At 50.9% G+C, this 17,894-nt stretch overlaps 1 pseudogene; it reads right to left on the reverse strand.

Annotated features, from left to right (window-relative positions):
* LOC127576398 (zinc finger protein 729-like) overlaps positions 1 to 17,894 on the reverse strand; it is a 135,718-nt pseudogene that overhangs the window by 4,213 nt on the left and 113,611 nt on the right.

Genomic DNA, 17,894 nt, shown 5'->3' on the forward strand with positions numbered 1-17,894 from the left:
CCTCACGCCCGCGCCTGCGCGCTCCGGCCCGGCGGCCTCCCTCCGGAGCCTGCGCCCCTCCCCCTCCCCAAACCGCCCCCCTCCCCCCTCCCCCTCCCTCCCCCCTCCCAAACCGCCCCCATCCCCCCTCCCCCTCCCTCCCCCCTCCCCAAACCGCCCCCATCCCCCTTCCCCCTCCCCCCCAAACCGCCCCCCCTCCCCCTCCCCAAAACCGCCCCCACTCCCCCCTCCCCCTCCCCCCCAAACCGCCCCCACTCCCCCCTCCCCCTCCCCCCCAAACCGCCCCCCCTCCCCCTCCCAAACCGCCCCCACTCCCCCCTCCCCCTCCCCCCAAAACCGCCCCCCTCCCCCTCCCCAAACCGCCCCACTCCCCCCTCCCCCTCCCCCCCAAACCGCCCCCACTCCCCCCTCCCCAAACCGCCCCCACTCCCCCTCCCCAAAACCGCCCCCACTCCCCCCTCCCCCTCCCCAAACCGCCCCCACTCCCCCTCCGTCCCCCCTCCCCTCCCTCCCCACTTCCCCCTCCCCCTCCAACCCTCTCCACTCTCCCTCCTCCCCTCCCCACTCCCCCCTCCCTCCCCTCCCCCCTCCCCTTCCCCACCTCCCCACTCCCCCCTCCCTCCCCCTCCCTTCTCCCTCCTCTCCCTCCCCCTACCCCTCCTTCTCCCCCTCCCTCCCACCCCCCCACCTCCCCCTCCCCCTCCCCCCTTCCTCCCCTTCCTCCCTCCCCCCCTCCTCCTCCCTTCCTCCCCTTCCTCCCTCCCCCCCTCCTCCTCCCTCTCCCCCTCCTCCTCCCTCCGCCCTCCCCCCTCCTCCCCTCTCCCCCTCCTCCTCTCTCCCCCTCCTCATCCTCCTCTCTCCCCGCCCGCCTCTCTCCCCTCCTCCTCCTCCTCTCTCCCCCTCCTCCTCTCTCCCCTCCTCTCCCCCTCCTCCCTCCCCTCCACCTCCTCCCTCTCCCCTCCTCCCTCTCCACCTCCTCCCTCCCCTCCACCTCCTCCCTCTCCACCTCCTCCCTCTCCCCCTCCTCCCTCCCCCCCTCCTCCCTCCCCTCCACCTCCTCCCTCTCCCCTCCTCCCTCCCCTCCACCTCCTCCCACTCCTTCCCCCCTGTAAATTGGGGCTTTCAAAAATGATTTACAGTTTAAATAGTTATTCACCTCATGTACAGATAGAGAATTTTGCATTCTCTGCATTAAAAAACTGTTTTTTCTTCTCATCTCCCTTGTATCTTTTGCCCGTCACTCCGCCTGTGTGCTCTGCTCCTTGAGCCATCTGTTAATGGGAATAGCTTCTCTGTATCTACTCTATCTAAACCCCGTACAATCCTCTCAACCGACTATGCTCGGTTATCACAGCTTCTCCAATCTAGCCCTCCAGTTGAAAACCCTCGTCCCTAGAACCAGTCCAGTACACCTCTCCTGCTGAAACGTCAACTGTTTATTTCCCTCCATAGATGCTGCCTGACCTGCTGAGTTCCTTCAGCAGATTCCAGCAGCTGCAGAATTTTTTTGTGTCTCTCCTGTACCTTCTCGAGGACTTCCACATCCTTCCTAAAGTGTGGTGACCAGAATTGGATGCTACACTCTACCTGTGACTGAACCAGTGTTTCATCAACATTCAGCATAAGCTACCTTATTTTGTACTGTGCACCCCAGTCAGTCGTAGAGTCATAAGTCTCAGAAACTGGCCCTTCAGCCCACTGAGTTCACGCTAACCATCGAGCACTAGTTTCTCTGTATTCTCCCCACATTCCATCAATTCCACCCAGATTTTACCACTCACCTGTACACTGGGACCAACTTAAAGCGGCCAATTAACCTACTAACTCGCACGTGGTTGGGAGGAAACAGATGCACCTGTAGGAAACTCGCACGGTCACGGGAAGAACGTGCAAACCCCGCACAGACAAGCACCTGACGTAGCCCAGGAACCCTTTTGCTTCACTAACTGAGGCTGTCAACATGATCTGCCACCCAGATCCCTCTTTTCCTGCACACCCTTTGGTCTTCAGCGTTCCTTCTTTCTCCTTCTTGCATCACTTTACACTTTGCTGGATTAAATTTCACATGCCGCTTGTCTGCTGGTCTATCCTGTGCCTTTCTGCCGTCTGCTAGCGTCTTCCTCCCTGTTTACCACACCTCCGACCTTGGTATCATCTGCAAGTTTTGCAATGACACCACGTCCATTTTATCAATATGTTATCAGACAAGGCACTAGTCCCAACAACTGCTCACCATTCTCCAGTCTGAAAAACTGCCGTTTACCACAACTACCCGCTTTGTGCCATTTAGTCACTTTTTCTCCCCATACACCCACTGACCCTTTCAGCCTCAATTTGCTATCCAGCCTTTTATGTCGAACTTTGTCAAATGCCTTCTGAAATTCCACATAAACAACACCTGCTGCATTGCCTTCATCAGCCTTCCTCATTACCTCATCAAAATATTCAATCAGCCACCCAAACGCAATTGCCTTTCATGCCCTCTTCTTGTTACCACCATCGGGGAGGAGGTACAGGAGCCTGAAGACCCACACTCATCGTTTCAGGAACAGCTTCTTCCCCTCCACAGTCAGATTTCTGAACGGTCCATGAACTCTACCTCGTTATTCCTCTTTTGCACTATTTATTTATTTCTGTACCTTACAGTAATTTTTATGTCTTGCACTGTACTGCTGCCGCAAAACAACACATTTCACGAGATATGTCAGTGATAATAAACCTGATTCTGATTAGATCTGTACAACTTCTTTGTTGAAATTCAAAAAGAACCACAGATGCTGGAAACCTGAAATTGAAAAAATCAGGCCAGGCAGCAACTGCATCAAAGACCTGAAACAACTTTCCACAGATGCTGCCACATCTGCTAAGTGTTTCCAGCAATTTTGTTTTACCTCAGGTTCTGGAAATTTCTTTTCCCCATGATTATTATTTTTAATAGTTTCCTGATCACCGAGGAAGTCTTGCTGAGACTGCATGGGGCTTTGGAGAGGCCACAGCTGGGGCAGCGTACACTGAATTAGTCCCCGCACCCTAGGCTGGATGTACCTGCCTTGGAGCCAGTGTAGCACAGGTTCAGCGGGTTGGTTCCTGGGGTAAGGGGATTGTCTGGTGAGGAAAGACTGGCCCTTTTTTTACTGGAGTTCATAAGAGTGAGAGGTGGTCACTGGGGCACAGGAGATTCTAGGTAGATGACAAAGCCTGGATGTTCTACCCGAGTGTCCAGAACCAGGGGCGGTGATCTCAGGATAAGGGGGATTGACTTGTATAGGACTGAGGAGAAGTATTTCTTTACACAGAGGACTGTAACTCATTAGAATTCTCTACCCCAGAGGGTGTGGCTGCTGAGTCACTGAGTATATTCCAGGGTGAAATTAATGTCGGTTCGGAGATTGTGAATCAGGATAGTGGGCAAGTCACAGGATCAGCCAGTGCCTCGCTGAACGATGGAGCAGGCTCAATCACGTCGCCAAGCTCCCGCTGTGGTTTCACAATGGTTCCTATGTTCTCCTGGGTTGATTCCCTCCCTCTTGCCGTAGGTCCTTCCGCCCCCTCCGCCACCGCCCCCCCACACTGTTGGCCCAGCCCTTAACTCCTGCCCTGCACCAATCCCACTCCGGTTCTGATAGACCTACACCTGATAGACCCTCAGCAGGGTATCGTGTTGCAGTGTCTCACCTGTGTGTCTAAAGCCCACTTTATTCTGGCTTCAATAATGAGAAGAGTCGGGAATGAACAGTTGAACCCCGTGAGGTTCTCCCCTGGTCCCGAGACGTGAGGGACAGGGAACGTCCTAGACAAGACACCAGTGAGCTCTCGTCTTGCCCTCCAGTCTGCAGGGTCCCGCAGGGAATTCGGGGGAAACCTCTTCACCCACGGAGCGGGGACAGTGTGGAACCCGTCACCACAGGGAGGGGTTGAGGTGAACAGCAGGGATGGATTTAGTGGGGAGCTGAGGGAACACAGAGAAGGAAAAGCAATACAAGAACAGTCCAACAGGTGAGAGGGGACAAGGCTGGTGTGGGGCAGAAACACCAGCAGGGACTGGCTGGGCTGAATGGCCTCTTCCTACTGTACATTGTGTGGTACAGAGACAGTAAGAAACTGAAACACAGGGTATAAAATAAAACTGATTTATTTGTCACAGACCTAGAATATTAAACTACAGCCCGGTTACAGCAGTTCTTAATGTCGTCCCGAAATCAATTTCCCTATCCGTCCGCTGTAAATAACACAGTGCCACGAGGTCGATTCGAACAAGTACCTTTATTAGCAGTGCACCGCTAGGAGAATTCTCTTCAGCACTCACTAAGAGTCGCTTCCCGAGTTCGCCCAGTACAAAGGGGTAGACAGAGACTTATACAGGTATTGTCACGCACACTTTAATGAGTCAGGTGCCGGAGTTCTTGGTTGAGCAGGAAACGGACAAAGGGCTACTGCAGATGGACAAAGAGCAGCCTCACACCACAGGTTCAGCTAATCATTTTGCAATCGGGTGAGACAAAGGCAGGTATCACCTTCATTGTTTGAGACAGCCTTCCCATTTCCCATTATGATTGACCATCATCTCCATAGTCAAGCATAATGGGAATCCAATTAAGTTCTAGACACAGCAATTACCACACAGCACCCAGCCCAGGTAAGCAGTGGTGTGGCTGTTCTGGCCTAAAGGACACTTTTTAAATCAGTATTTCGAGCAGCCATAACTCTCATCCGTCTTAAGATATCAATACAGTTCTAGTATATTAATCCTACACCTCCTCATTAACACTCGCCGAAATAAACCCCAAATATGCCCAATGCCCAGGGTTCACTCCTGGGGGTGTGACGAGCAGCAGCAATGACTGCAAAACCCAACGCTCACAGTCACTGTGAACCCACCGATGTCTCAGTGGCTAACGATGGTTAAATATTCCACGTGTGGCAACATTTAAACATCTTCCTTGGTGTGAACTCTCAGGCGCCTCAGCAGATGGGACGATTGCGTGAATCCCCTCCCACACGCAGAACAAGTGAACGGCCTCTCCCCGATGCCAACGCGCTGGTGTCTCAGCAGGTCCGATGAGCGAATGAATCCCTTCCTGCAAATGGCCTCTTCCCCGGTGTGTATTCGCTGGCGTGTCAGGAGGAAGATGACTGAGTGAGCCCTCTCCCACAGTCAGAGCAGGTGAATAACCTCTCCCCCGTCTGAACCATCTGATGCAATAACAAGTGAGATGGAAGAGTGAACCCCTTCCCACACTCAGAGCAGGTGAACTGCCTCCCCCCAGTGTGGCAACTCATCAAGTCAGCTGATCGCGTGAACCCTTTCCCACAATGAGAGCAAGTGAACAACCCCTCTCTGGGACGGGTGCGCTGGTGTGTCAGCACGGAGTTGGATGAGTTCCAGCAGGAACTACGGAGACCAACACTGTGAACTCACTGGTGTCTCAGTGGCTGCCGTGTTTAAATTGCCAGTGTATAACGTACTTATGCTTTCTCCTGCGTGTGAACACGTTGGTGTCTCACCAGGTGGGATGACTGAGTGAATCCCCTCCCACACTCAGAGCAGATGAACGGCCTCTCCCCAGTGTGAACTCGCTGGTGTTTCAGTAGCTCAGATGACTGGATGTATCCCTTCCCACACACAGTGCAAGTGAATGGCCTCTCCCCGGTGTGAACCCGCTGGTGCCTGAGGAGGTGGGATGACTGAGTGAATCCCTTCCCGCACTCAGAGCAGGTGAACGGCCTCTCCCCGGTGTGAACTCGCTGGTGTGTCTGCAAGTTGGATGACTCAAGGAATCCCTTCCCACACGCAGAGCAGATGAACGGCCTCTCCCCGGTGTGAACTCGCTGGTGCGTCACCAGTTCTGATGAATGCGTGAATCGTTTCCCACACTCTGAGCAGGTGAACGGCTTCTCCCCAGTGTGAATCCGTTGGTGTGTCATCAGGCTGGATAACCGGGTGAACCCAATCCCACACTCGGAGCAGCTGAACGGCCTCTCCCCGTTGTGAACTTGCTGGTGTGTTACCAGGCTTGTTAACCGAGTGAATCCCTTCCCACAGTCGGAACAGGTGAACGGCTTCTCCCCAGTGTGGACCTGCTGGTGTCTCATCAGGCTTGATGACCGAGTGAATCCCCTTCCGCATTGAGAGCAGGTGTACGGCTTCTCTCCGGTGTGAACTCGCTGGTGTGTCATCAGGTCGAATGACTGCATGAATCCCTTCCCGCACTCGGAGCAGGTGAACGGCCTCTCCCCGGTGTGAACTCGCTGGTGCCTCATCAGGCTGGATGACAGAGTGAATCCCTTGCCACACTCAGAGCAGGTGAATGGTCTCTCCCCAGTGTGAACGCGCTGATGTGTGATCAGTTTGGATGACAGCGTGAACCCCTTCCCGCACTCCGAGCAGGTGAACAGCCTCTCTCTGGTGTGAACTCCCTGGTGTCTCAGCAGACCAGATGGCCAATTGAATCCCTTTTCACACTCAGAGCATGTGAATGATTTCTCCCTGGTGCGAGCACGCTGGTGTCTCTTCAGGTCAGATGACATAGTGAATCCTTCCCTCTCTCAGAGCAGCAGAAAGGCCTAATTCAACAGAAATGTGCCGGGATATGAGTTTGGTGGTTTCAGTGGAAGGATGCAGCAGTCAACTTCATTACAGACCAACCTGCACTGACAAATCATTTGTCCTCTCCTGCTGTGACTTGTAGAAAATGTTTCTAATTTCTCCTCAGGTTAGTTCATCAAAACCTCACACACACAGGACTGGTGTGCACTCCCCTCTGGCTGTATAACTGTCCGAAGCTCTTTCCACACTTGATGCTTTTGAACACTCCCAGTTCACAGGTGTGAGTCTCATTGCCTTAGCGGTCACAATATGGTTTGTAATCTCTTTCCAGGAATAAAACAGAGAAGCATCTCCTCTTCCATTGTCAAAAGTCAATGATATACAGAAGCGGCGTGATGTTGTCTTTGAAATTCCCAGACACAAATCTTCTGCTTTTTTTGCCCTGTAAAAAGTTTACAAAGGTCTTCAACAGGTAGACAGCAGCTGTGAGGAGATAAATTTTAGTATCTATGGTCAGCTATGAAGTAGTCAGCAGCACTCTTGTCTCTGGAATAGGGGTTTAAGTCCAACTCAAAAGCACAAAGATTAAGTCTGGCGTTCCAGTACAGTGCTGATAGATTGCTGCACTGTTGGAGATGGTGCCTTTGCAAGTGTCTTGAAATGTCAGTTCTGTCAGGGGAAGAATCACATTCTGTGACTCCTGCCTGAAATTGGCCATCATTAAAACATAATTGAAGTTTCCCTTAAAAGGTTCCATTTTATTATTTTGAAGAAGGGTTGGCAATTTATCCCCGGGAACAAATAAATGATCCAGGGATGAGGGACTGTGGATGGACTGTAAAAGTGGGGTTGCTCTCAAAACAGAGATGGTTGGGCAGAGATCTAATACAGGTACAAAAATGTCTCAGTATCTTGACAGACAAGATAGAGAGAAGCTCTTCCCATTGGCAAAAGGTCCAAGAACCAGAGGGTAGAAGGGTGTAGATTGGTAAAAGAACCAAAAGCAACTAAGGCAAGATATATTTTTACCCACATTGACGTAATTTTCACACGCGATTCAGGTAAACGTATTATCAGAGGTTATTTGTCAATGGAAGTTAAACTTAGTTCCTCATTTTTGGACAAACATATATGAAAATAGACTTACATATAATATATTTTTCCAAACGTAGCCGTCAGCTAGGAAGATCGAGACATCGGGTACGTCTAGAAAACCCATTGGCTCCAAATCCGCCTGCCTGCATTCTCAGACTCCGCTTGCAGAGCAGTCCAAAGGCGCAGGACGCAGCCGGAGCAATGTCGGCCTTCCTACCCACAATCCCCTGCCCTCCAGAAACCGCCCCGCAAAGAACGAGGGCAGCCGAGGGGGGGGAAGGCGCATGCGCGGTCCCCCACCCGCAATGTCTTCCGGGCCGGGTCGGCGGCACGGAGCCGCGGTCCCGGGGCGGTGGCGGCGGCGACCCGCGGGGTTTCTGGAGCCCGCACCGATTCTCTCCACCCCCCAGCCCAGCCCAGCCCAGCCCCAGCCGGAGGCTGCTCCGCGGCCCGGCGCTCCGCTCCCACCCAACCCACCCTCCGGCAGCCTCCGCGGGGAAGGTCCGCAGTGCCCGCGTTTCTGACGTCACGGCGGACGTGCGCCTGCGCTCTGGGCTGCTTCAGTCCCGAATGGGGAGGGTGTGCAGGCGGTGGCCGAGGTTGCCGGGCTCCCCCTCACACGGCCGCCGCTCCGTGCACAGCGGTCGCCCACGGACGTCAACGTGATAGACCTTTGCATAATTTTATTTTCCCTGCTTCCTCACCTCTAACAAACTTCTGCAGACGTACTGTTGAAAGTATCCTGACTGGTTGCATCATGGTCTGCTTCGGCAATTCGAACATTAGCTGCAGAGAGAGTAGTGGACTCTGCCCAGTACATCCCGGGCACATCCCTCCCCACCATCGGGCGCTGCCTCAAGAAGACAACGTCCATCATCAAAGATCCCCGCCACCTGGGCCGTGCCACCTTCTCACGGCCACCATCGGGCAGGGGGTACAGAAGCCTGAAGTCCTGCACCACCAGGTCCACCCTTCAACCATTGATGACAACCCTAATAACAACACTTTTACAACACTATGATCACTTTGCACTAAAGTGGACTGTTTTTGTTTGTTCTAATTGTGTTCTTTCTTGTAAAAATTGTTTAATTTATATCTTGGGAATGCTCCTTATATGATGCTATGTGCCTGTGGTGCTGCTTCATTGCACCTGTATTTGCGCATGTAATAATCAACTTGACTTTGACCTTTCACTTCATCAGCCCCCGCATTTACTTTTCCTTTATGTATACAGCATGGTAACAGGCCCTTCTGGCCCAGCAAGCCCGCGCCGCCCAGTTGCACCCATGTTAACCTACTAACCTGTGGGAGGAAACCGGATCACCCCCAGAAAACCCACGCAGACACGGGGAGAACATACAAACTCCTTACACACAGCGGCGGGAATTGAACCCCGGTTGCTGGCGCTGTAATAGCGTTATGCTAACCGTTATGCTACTGTACTGCCAATGAGACCATGAGATATAGGAGCAGAATTAGGCCATCACGAAGGGTTTAGCTGGTGTAGGTAGAGAGGAGCTGTCCCCATTGGTAGATGGTGTAAGGACCGGGGATACAGACTGAGTGACGGTAAAATGACACTGGGAAAATGTGAGGAAAAACACTCACCGTGAAGAGCGACGAGGATAATCATCAGTTTCCAGAAGCAAAGTCATCCAGGGCTTTCAAAGAGGAAATAATTTGCAGAGGATTAGGATGGCACTGGACACACCACTGCATGCAGAGCTGGCGTGGGACTCCATGAACAGAAAGGCTTCCTTCAACCCATAGTAGTTCCGAGATCCCATTCTGTGATTCCGCAAAGTAAATACCAGCAAGAACCAGGCTCATTAGGAAAGAACCAGAGGGGGAGTGAAAGCTATAATGAAAGGGGCAAATAGAGCATCTGAGAAAAGATTAGCTGCCAAAATAAATGGAATCCAAAGGTGTTCTGTTGACATATAAATAGTAAATGAATGGTATATGGTGGAGGCAAAAATGGGAACGTGCAAGGTTGCTGAAAACAATGTGCAGTACTAAGGGAGTGCTTTGCATCTGTCTTCACCAGGGAAAAAGGTATTTCCAAAGTAATAGTGGAGATAGTTGAGACATTGGACATGGTAGAACATAGAAAACCCACAGCACAATTCAGGCCCTTCGGCCCACAAAGCTGTGCCGAGCATGTCCCTACCTTAGAAATTACTAGGCTTACCCATAGCCCTCTATTTTACTCAGATCCATGTACCTATCCAAAAGTTTCTTAAAAGACCCTGTCGTATCCGCCTCCACCACCATTGCCGGCAGCCCATTCCACACAATCACCACTCTCTGAGTAAAAAACTTACTCTTGACATCTCCTCTATACCTACTCCCCAGCACCTTAAACCTATGTCCTCTTGTGGCAACCATTTCAGCCCTGGGAAGAAGCCTCTGACTATCTGCCTGATCAATGCCTCTTTCAGGCCCCCCCCTCATCCTCCGATGGTCCAAGGAGAAAAGGCCGAATTCACTCAATCTGCTTTCATAAGGCATGTTCCCCAATCCAGGCAGCGTCCTTGTAAATCTCCTCTGCACCCTTTCTATGGCTTCCACATTCTTCCCGTAGTGAGGCGACCAGAACTGAGCACAGAAGTCAAAGTTGAGTTTATTGCCATCTGCACGTGCACGTATGCACAGGTGCAATGAAAAACTTGCTTGCAGCAGCATCGCAGCCACATTGCGTCATAGCATCAGAGTCAACAGCATGGAGGTATTAAAAAAATACTGAGCACATAAGTGAGCAGGCCCAAATGAGATGCATCTGAGGATTCTGAGAGTAGTACAGGAGGAAATCACAGAAACTTTATTGAAGTGACTAAACTTACTTCAGCTATTGGCAGCAGTGTTCAGAAAGTACTTCAAATGATGCTGGGTTAGAAGTGGTAGACAAACTGATCAATACTCAGTTCTGGTCGCCTCACTACAGGAAAGATGTGGAAGCCATAGAGAGGGTGCAGAGGAAATTTACAAGGATGCTGCCTGGAATGCGGAGCATGCCTTATGAAAGCAGGTTGAGGGAACTCGGCCTTTTCTCCTTGGAGAGATGGAGGGTGAGGGGGGACCTGACTGACGAGTGTATAAGATGATGAGAGGTATTGATAGGGTAGATAGAGGCTTTTCCCCAGGGCTGAATTGGTGGCCACAAGAGGACATAGGTTTAAGGTGCTGGGGAATAGATATAGAGGTGATGTCAGGGGTAAGTTTTTTACCCAGAGAGGTGAGTGCGTGGAATGGGCTGCCGGAGATGGTGGTGGAGGCGGATACGATAGGGTCTTTCAAGAGACTGTTAGATCGGTATATGGAGCTGAGTAAAATAGAAGGCTATGGGTAAGCCTAGTAATTTCTAAGGTAGGGACATGTTCGGCACAGCTTTGTGGGCCGAAGGGCCTGAATTCTGCTGTAATTGTTCTATGTTCTAATAAAAAAAGGGCCACAATTCGCGACTGCCAATGTGTTGGATTTGCGACACACAATACAATCACTTTTATATCCACAATCAAACGATAACGCCGAGAATACCATCAAAAAAAAGTTCAGAGCTTTTCCCAAAATGCAAGGATTCTGGTAAATCTGAATTTCTATCTTGGCTCAATTGGTTGCAAACAGCAAGTTCTGCATCGAGATTCATAGGTCAGAGGTGGCAGGTACGGTCAGCTCGTTGTCCCTCCCTCTATTGGTGAGACTGGAGAAGCCTAGGCCCCCACCACAGCTGCCAGCAGCCCTCGACCTCTGCCCTCGGACCTCTCGTGCTTTTAGACCCCGTAGCATTTCACTGATGCCTGATGGGTTCTCACTCTGCTCTCAGACTTCATACCGATCAGAGCAGGTTCTGTGCTGCAGTGACCCAGCTGTGTGTCTCTCGGACCTTCACATATCTGTCTGCCTTCAAGGATGAAAAGAGTTGGGAATAAAGAGTTAAACACCCAGTACAGTCTCTCCTGGTGAACAGGAATATCTGGGACATGACACCAGTGAGCTCTCGTCTTGTCCTGCAGTCTGCAGGAAGTCCTGCAGGGAATTCGGGGGAAACCTCTTCACCCACAGAGCAGGGATAGTGTGGAACGCGTCACCGCAGGGAGTGGGTGAGGTGAACAGCAGGGCTGGATTTAGTGGGGAGCTGAGTGAACACAGAGGGGAAAAAATACAAGAACAGTCCAACAGAGTGAGGGGAGGAGGCTGGTGTGGAGCAGAAGCACTGGCAGGGAGCAGCTGGGCTGAATGGCCTCCCTTTCTACTGTACGTTGTGTGTAGAGACATTAAGGGTCTGAGACACAGGGTTTAAAACAGAACTGATTTATTTGTCACAGACCTAGAATTATTAAACTCCAGCCCAGTTATAGGCGTCACTAACACCAGCAGAAACAAACCCCAGCCGTGCCCAGTGCCCAGGGTTCAGTCCTGGGGGTGTGACGAGCAGCAGCAATTGACTGCAGAGTCCAACACCAGTGTTCCCTTGTGAACTCACTGGTGTTTTCAGTGGCTGTGATGTTTAAATTCTCAACGTATAGTGCACTTAAACTTTCTCCTGGGTGTGAACTCGCTGGTGTATTGCGAGTATGGCTGAGCGAGTGAAGCCCTTCTCACACTTGAAGCAGGTGAACGGCCTCTCCCCGGTGTGAACTTTCTGGTGTCTCATCAGGCTGGACGACCGGGTGAATCCTCTCCCGCACTCGGAGCGGGTGAACTGCCTCTCCCCGGTGTGAATTTGCTGATGTATCAGGAAATCGGATGATCGATTGAATCCCTTCCCGCACTCAGAGCAGATGAAGGGCCTCTCCCTGGTATGAATTCGCTGATGTGTCAGCAGGTGGGGTGACTGAACGAATCCCTTCCCGCACTCGGAGCAGGTGAATGGTCTCTCCCCGGTGTGAACCCGCTGGTGGGTCATCAGACTGGATGACCGAGTGAATCCTTTCCCGCATTCGGTGCAGGTGAACGGTTTCTCCCCAGTGTGAACTTGCTGATGTCTCTTCAGATGAGCTGACTGAGCGAATTGCCTCCCACATTCAGAGCAGACGAAAGGCCTCTCCCCCGTGTGAACTCGCTGGTGTGTCAAAAGGCTGGATGACAGAGTGAATCCATTACCACACACCAAGCAGGTGAATGGCCTCTCCCCAGTGTGAACCCGCTGGTGCCTCAGCAGGTTGGATAACCGAGTGAATCCCCTCTCACACTCAGAGCAACGGAATAACCTCTCCCCGCTTTGAACTCGCTGGTGTCTCATCAGGTCAGATGACTGAATGAAAACCTGTCACAGTCAGAGCAGTGAAACAGCCCTTCTCTGGGAAGATGCGCTGCAGCTTTCTCAGGGCACAGGATTGTTGATATAAGGACAATGGTGCTTTGAACAGGAGGATAAATCAATGAACTCTTTCCCAGCCACAAAGCAGGCAGTCACTCCCCATCATAATGCACTGATTTTCAGCTGGGATAGGTGATTGTTTCTTTTTCAAACATTGTACAATTCATACTGATGTATTACTTCTATCAGTACATATTTGCTCATTCCTCCAGAGGCTGAAAGATCAGTTTCTCTTCAGATTGGTTCATTGAAACCTCACACAGAAGGAGAACGCAGATTTATCTTTCTCTGTGCTGTAACTGCGTTCTGGCTGTGTAACTGGTTAAAGGTCAGAAACGCCCTGATTTAGGTGTGCGGCTCTCACTGCCTCATTAGTCCTCATATGGTTTGAAATTTCTTCCCAGAAATAAAGTAGACAAGCATCTCCTGCTCCATATTCAAATGTTGATGACATTCAGGTGCTGGTGACCTGACTGACACTGCAGATCTGATGTTGGATTTAAGATACCAGACACAAATCCTCTGCTCATAATCCCCTTCAAAGGAGTGCTACAATAGTCATCAATACATTCAAATCAGCAATTCAGAACAGATAATTTCAGGCATAATGGTCAATGGTGATTTATTTGGTCGCACTTCTGCCTCTCTCAGAAAGTTGGACTTAAAGTCCCACTGCAGAGACATGAGTACACACATTAAACACAGTGTAGTACTGAGCGATTTCTGAACTGTTGGAGGTGACACGAGAATCTCGAACCTGAGAGACTTAGGTGGACGCATATGTACCCTACCATATTTTAAGAAGAGGTGGTAAATTATCCCCAAGGTCCCAGAATCACTCATGGGACAATGGATTAGAGAAGCTGGGGTAATTCTCCTGCAAACGTGAGAGTTTAGGTATTTAAAGAGAGTAGTTGAAAAGAAACTTCACCTCTAGTAGAATGCCCAAGAACCACAAGATGTAGAAGGTGATGGACAAAGTAACTAAAGGTGACATAAGGAAAAACTTGTTAATCCTCCGTTAAATGATGAAGTTAGCCCATTAATCCATTGAATCACAAAATCGGAGGTGTTTATTCACTGGGAGTTAAACTCGCTTTTTTTTACTTTTGGTCTCGGTCTCAATCTCAACCGTGGCCGTTATCTACCGGGATTTGGATGTCGGCAGGGTCCGGAGACCTCACCGGCTCTCATTCCGCCTGCCCGCGTTTCTGAACTCTGCTGCGGACGAACAGGAAAGCGCTGGTTGCAACGGGACCCATGTCCGCCGTCCCTCCCACAATTCCCCGCGCTCCAGAAACCGGTCTGGACGACCCGAGGTCGGGCAAAATGCGCAGGCGCAGCCGGAGATCCCCAGAGCCCGCTCCGGGCTGGCGGGACCCTGGCGCGGCGCAGGGTTGGGGGGAGGGGGGGGGTGGAATGGCCGGGACTGTCCCAGCGCGGGCAGCCCCAGGTGTTTCCTGAACCTTGTTCCCCGGGTTTAGTCCTGGGCTCGGCCCCGGGTGCTGATTAAACTGGAGACCCGATTCCGCTGCCCCGAACGTGTGTGTGTGTGTGTGTGTGGACGGGCCACACTGCGGATGGTTGTGAGATCATGCTCCGGGACCTGGCCTCTTGCTCCCGGGACCGCGGCCCCGCCGGGTTACCGCGGCTGCCCGGCAAACGGCGGCAGCGCGGCTCGGTAATGCAAGCTCCAGAGGCTGAGTGAGGAGATGCAATCCCCGGCTCTCCTGGAATTTTAGCATTTTACCGAACAGCAACAAATTCCAAGTAAGCAGAACAGAGCAAAAGCAAGAAACGGCAGAGAGTTGTGGACGCAGCCCAGCGCATCACGGACACCAGCCTCCCCTCCTTGGACTCTTGTCTTTACCTCTCGCTGTCTTGGTGAAGCAGGCTGCATAATCAGAGACCCCACCCACCCGGGTCATTCTCTCTTCTCTCCTCTTCCATCAGGCAGAAGATACAGGAGCCTGAGGGCACGTACAACCAGGCGCAAGGACAGCTTCTACCCCACTGTGATAAGACTATTAACCGGTTCCCTTACACAATGAGATAGGACTCTGACCTCAGGATCTACCTTGTTGTGACCTTGCACCTTATTGCAACTGCACTTTCTCTGTAGCTGTGACACTGTACTGTTATTGTTTTTACCTGCATTACCCCCAATGCACTCTGTACTAACTCAATGTAACTGCACTGTGTAATGATTGACCTGTACGATCAGTGTGCAAGACATTTTTCACTGTACCTCGGTACAAGTGACAATAATAAACCAATACTAGGAGAGAGAAAAATAATCTGCTGGAGGTCCCACAGTTGCTGCTCGACCTGCTGAGTTCCTCCAGCAGATGGTGTGTTGCTCCAGATTCCGGCATCTGCAGTCTCTTGTGTCTCCAGTGTAAATTAGGACTTGGCAGCAGGATGGGCAATTGTTAAAATCTAGCCCTGCCAATCACCCTAAAACAGAAAATGCTGGAAATACTCAGCAGGTCAGGGCACATCTATTGGAATTGGTTTATTATTGTCACTTGTACCAAGGTACAGGTGAAAAAACTTGTCCTGCATACCAATTGTACAGGTCAATTCATTACACAGTGCAGTTACATTGAGTTAGTACAGAGTGCACTGAGGTAGTACAGGTAAAAACAATAAAGTGTCACAGCTACAGAGAAAGTGCAGTGCAATAGGTGCAAGGTCACAACAGGTAGATCGTGAGGTCAGAGTCCATCTCATCGTATAAGGGAACAATCAATAGTCCTTATCACCGTGGGATAGAAGCTGTCCTTGAGCCTGGTGGTACGTGCCCTCAGGCTCCTGTATCTTCTACCTGATGGGAGAAGGGGAGAAGAGAGAATGACCCGGGTGGGTGGGGTCTTTGATTATGTTGGCTGCTTCACCAAGGCAGTGAGAGGTAAAGACAAGGAGGGGAGAGAAACAGAGTTTAACATCTCAGCCCTTCTTAAGAATGAAAACCTTTGCTGCAAAGCCCACATCCATTTCTCCGTTGAAGAGGAAAAAGTCTCAGCCAGACACAGACGAATTTTACTTCAAAAACATGGAATGGTTTAACAAAGTATTTGTATATTTATTCAGGCTTGTAGGTTGCCACTAATTGTTAACAGTAGGAAGCCTTTTTTTGTTGTCAGACTCTCATAGAGTTACACAGTGTAGAAATGGGCCCTTCAAGCCAGCTCACCTGTGCTGACTGTGTTACTATGTGGTTATCATAAAGAACTACAGTTCCCAGTCGGCAATGCAAGGGGTCACATGGGGGGAACGGGAAGTGGCTGTAAAAAGAGAGGGAAAGCAAACCAGTCTGGTGTTGGTTAATCAAATGTTCAGATGTTAAAACCCAACGCGAAGTTTGTCTCTTGATGAAGAACAAACATAACACTCACCATGATGCTGATCTACGCTAATCCCATTTACCTGCATTACACACTCATTTCCCATCCAGGTATCTGTCCAATGCCTCTTAAACTATGTAACTGTATCTGCCTCCACCACCCCCTCTGGCAGGTCCACCACCACCTGTGCGAAAAACATACCCCTCCGATCTCCTTTAAATTTCTCCCTCCTCGCCTTCAACCTGTGCCCTCCAGTTCTAGACTCCCCTACATGAGGAATAAGGACAATGACTATTTACCCTATCATACCCCCCCCCCATATAATCTTGCAAACCTCTATAAGGCCACCCCGGGGAGTTTCTAAGCTCCAGTGAGAACAAAAACTAGCCTATCCAAACTCTCCTGGTAACTACAGCCCTCCATTCCAGGCAACGTCCTGATGAACCTCTTCTGCACTCTTCTAATGCGACCACATCCTGCGGCGACCAGGACTCTACACAATACTCCAAGTGCAGCCTGGCCACCGTTTTGTAGCGGCTGGGACATGAGCTCCCGACTCTTTACTCAATCCCTCGGCCTATTATGGCAAGCACTCTTCACTACCCTGTCCACCTGTGTCTACATTTTCGTTGAAATATGAACTTGCTCCCAAGGTCTCTCTGTGTTTAACACTCCTAAAGTTCCTGCCATTTACTACATGTGCCCTGCCAGCGTCTGGGACAGCCGTACCCAATATAAGAGTAATTTACTTTTACTTTTTCACTTTTAGATTATTTTGAAATACAGATAAGATACAATGGAAGATTGAGGTACATGCATTATTCGGTTATGGACTGCTCTGCTTCATGAACCCATTGACCTCTCTCTCTCTCTCCCCTTCTCTCTCATCTCTCCATCTCTCTCTCTCTCCTCCGTCTCTCTCTGTCTCTATCTGCCCCTCTCTCTCTGTCTCCCCTCTCTCTGTCTACCTCTCTCTCTGTCTAACCCTCCTCTCTCTCTCTGTCTCTCTCTCTCTCTCTCTGTCTCTCTCCCGCTCTGTCTCTCTCCCTCTCTCTCTCTCCCTCTCTCTGTCTCTCTCCCTCTCTCTCTCTCCCTCTCTCTCCCCGTCTCTCTCTCTCTCTGTCTCTCCCCCTCTCTGTCTCTCCCCCTGTCTGTCTCTCCCCCTGTCTGTCTCTCCCCCTGTCTGTCTCTCCCCCTGTCTGTCTCTCCCCCTGTCTGTCTCTCCCCCTCTCCCTCTGCCCCTTTCCCCCTCTCTCTCTCCCCTCTTTCTCTGTCCTTCTCTCTGTCTCTCACCATCTTTCCGAGTCACTGCTCACATCAAAGTGCTTTAATATAAAAATTAAATCCGTGGGACCATTTCAGTCACTACAACTACAGTCAATCCGAATACATTTTTGATTATTTACATTTAATTGAATGACACGTTTTAATATCAAATCGTTTGCTCCCCCCCCCCCCCACCGGTTACTCAGTCAGAAGTCGCTCCCATTGGCAGCTGTCACTTCAGCTCCTCCCACAAACAGCCAAAGGTTTCGACTCGTCTCCCAGTGACATCACGGAAGAGATGACATCACACGAAAGAGAT

This window comes from Pristis pectinata, chromosome 12 (genome assembly GCF_009764475.1).
Source record: "Pristis pectinata isolate sPriPec2 chromosome 12, sPriPec2.1.pri, whole genome shotgun sequence".
Lineage (NCBI taxonomy): Eukaryota > Metazoa > Chordata > Chondrichthyes > Rhinopristiformes > Pristidae > Pristis > Pristis pectinata.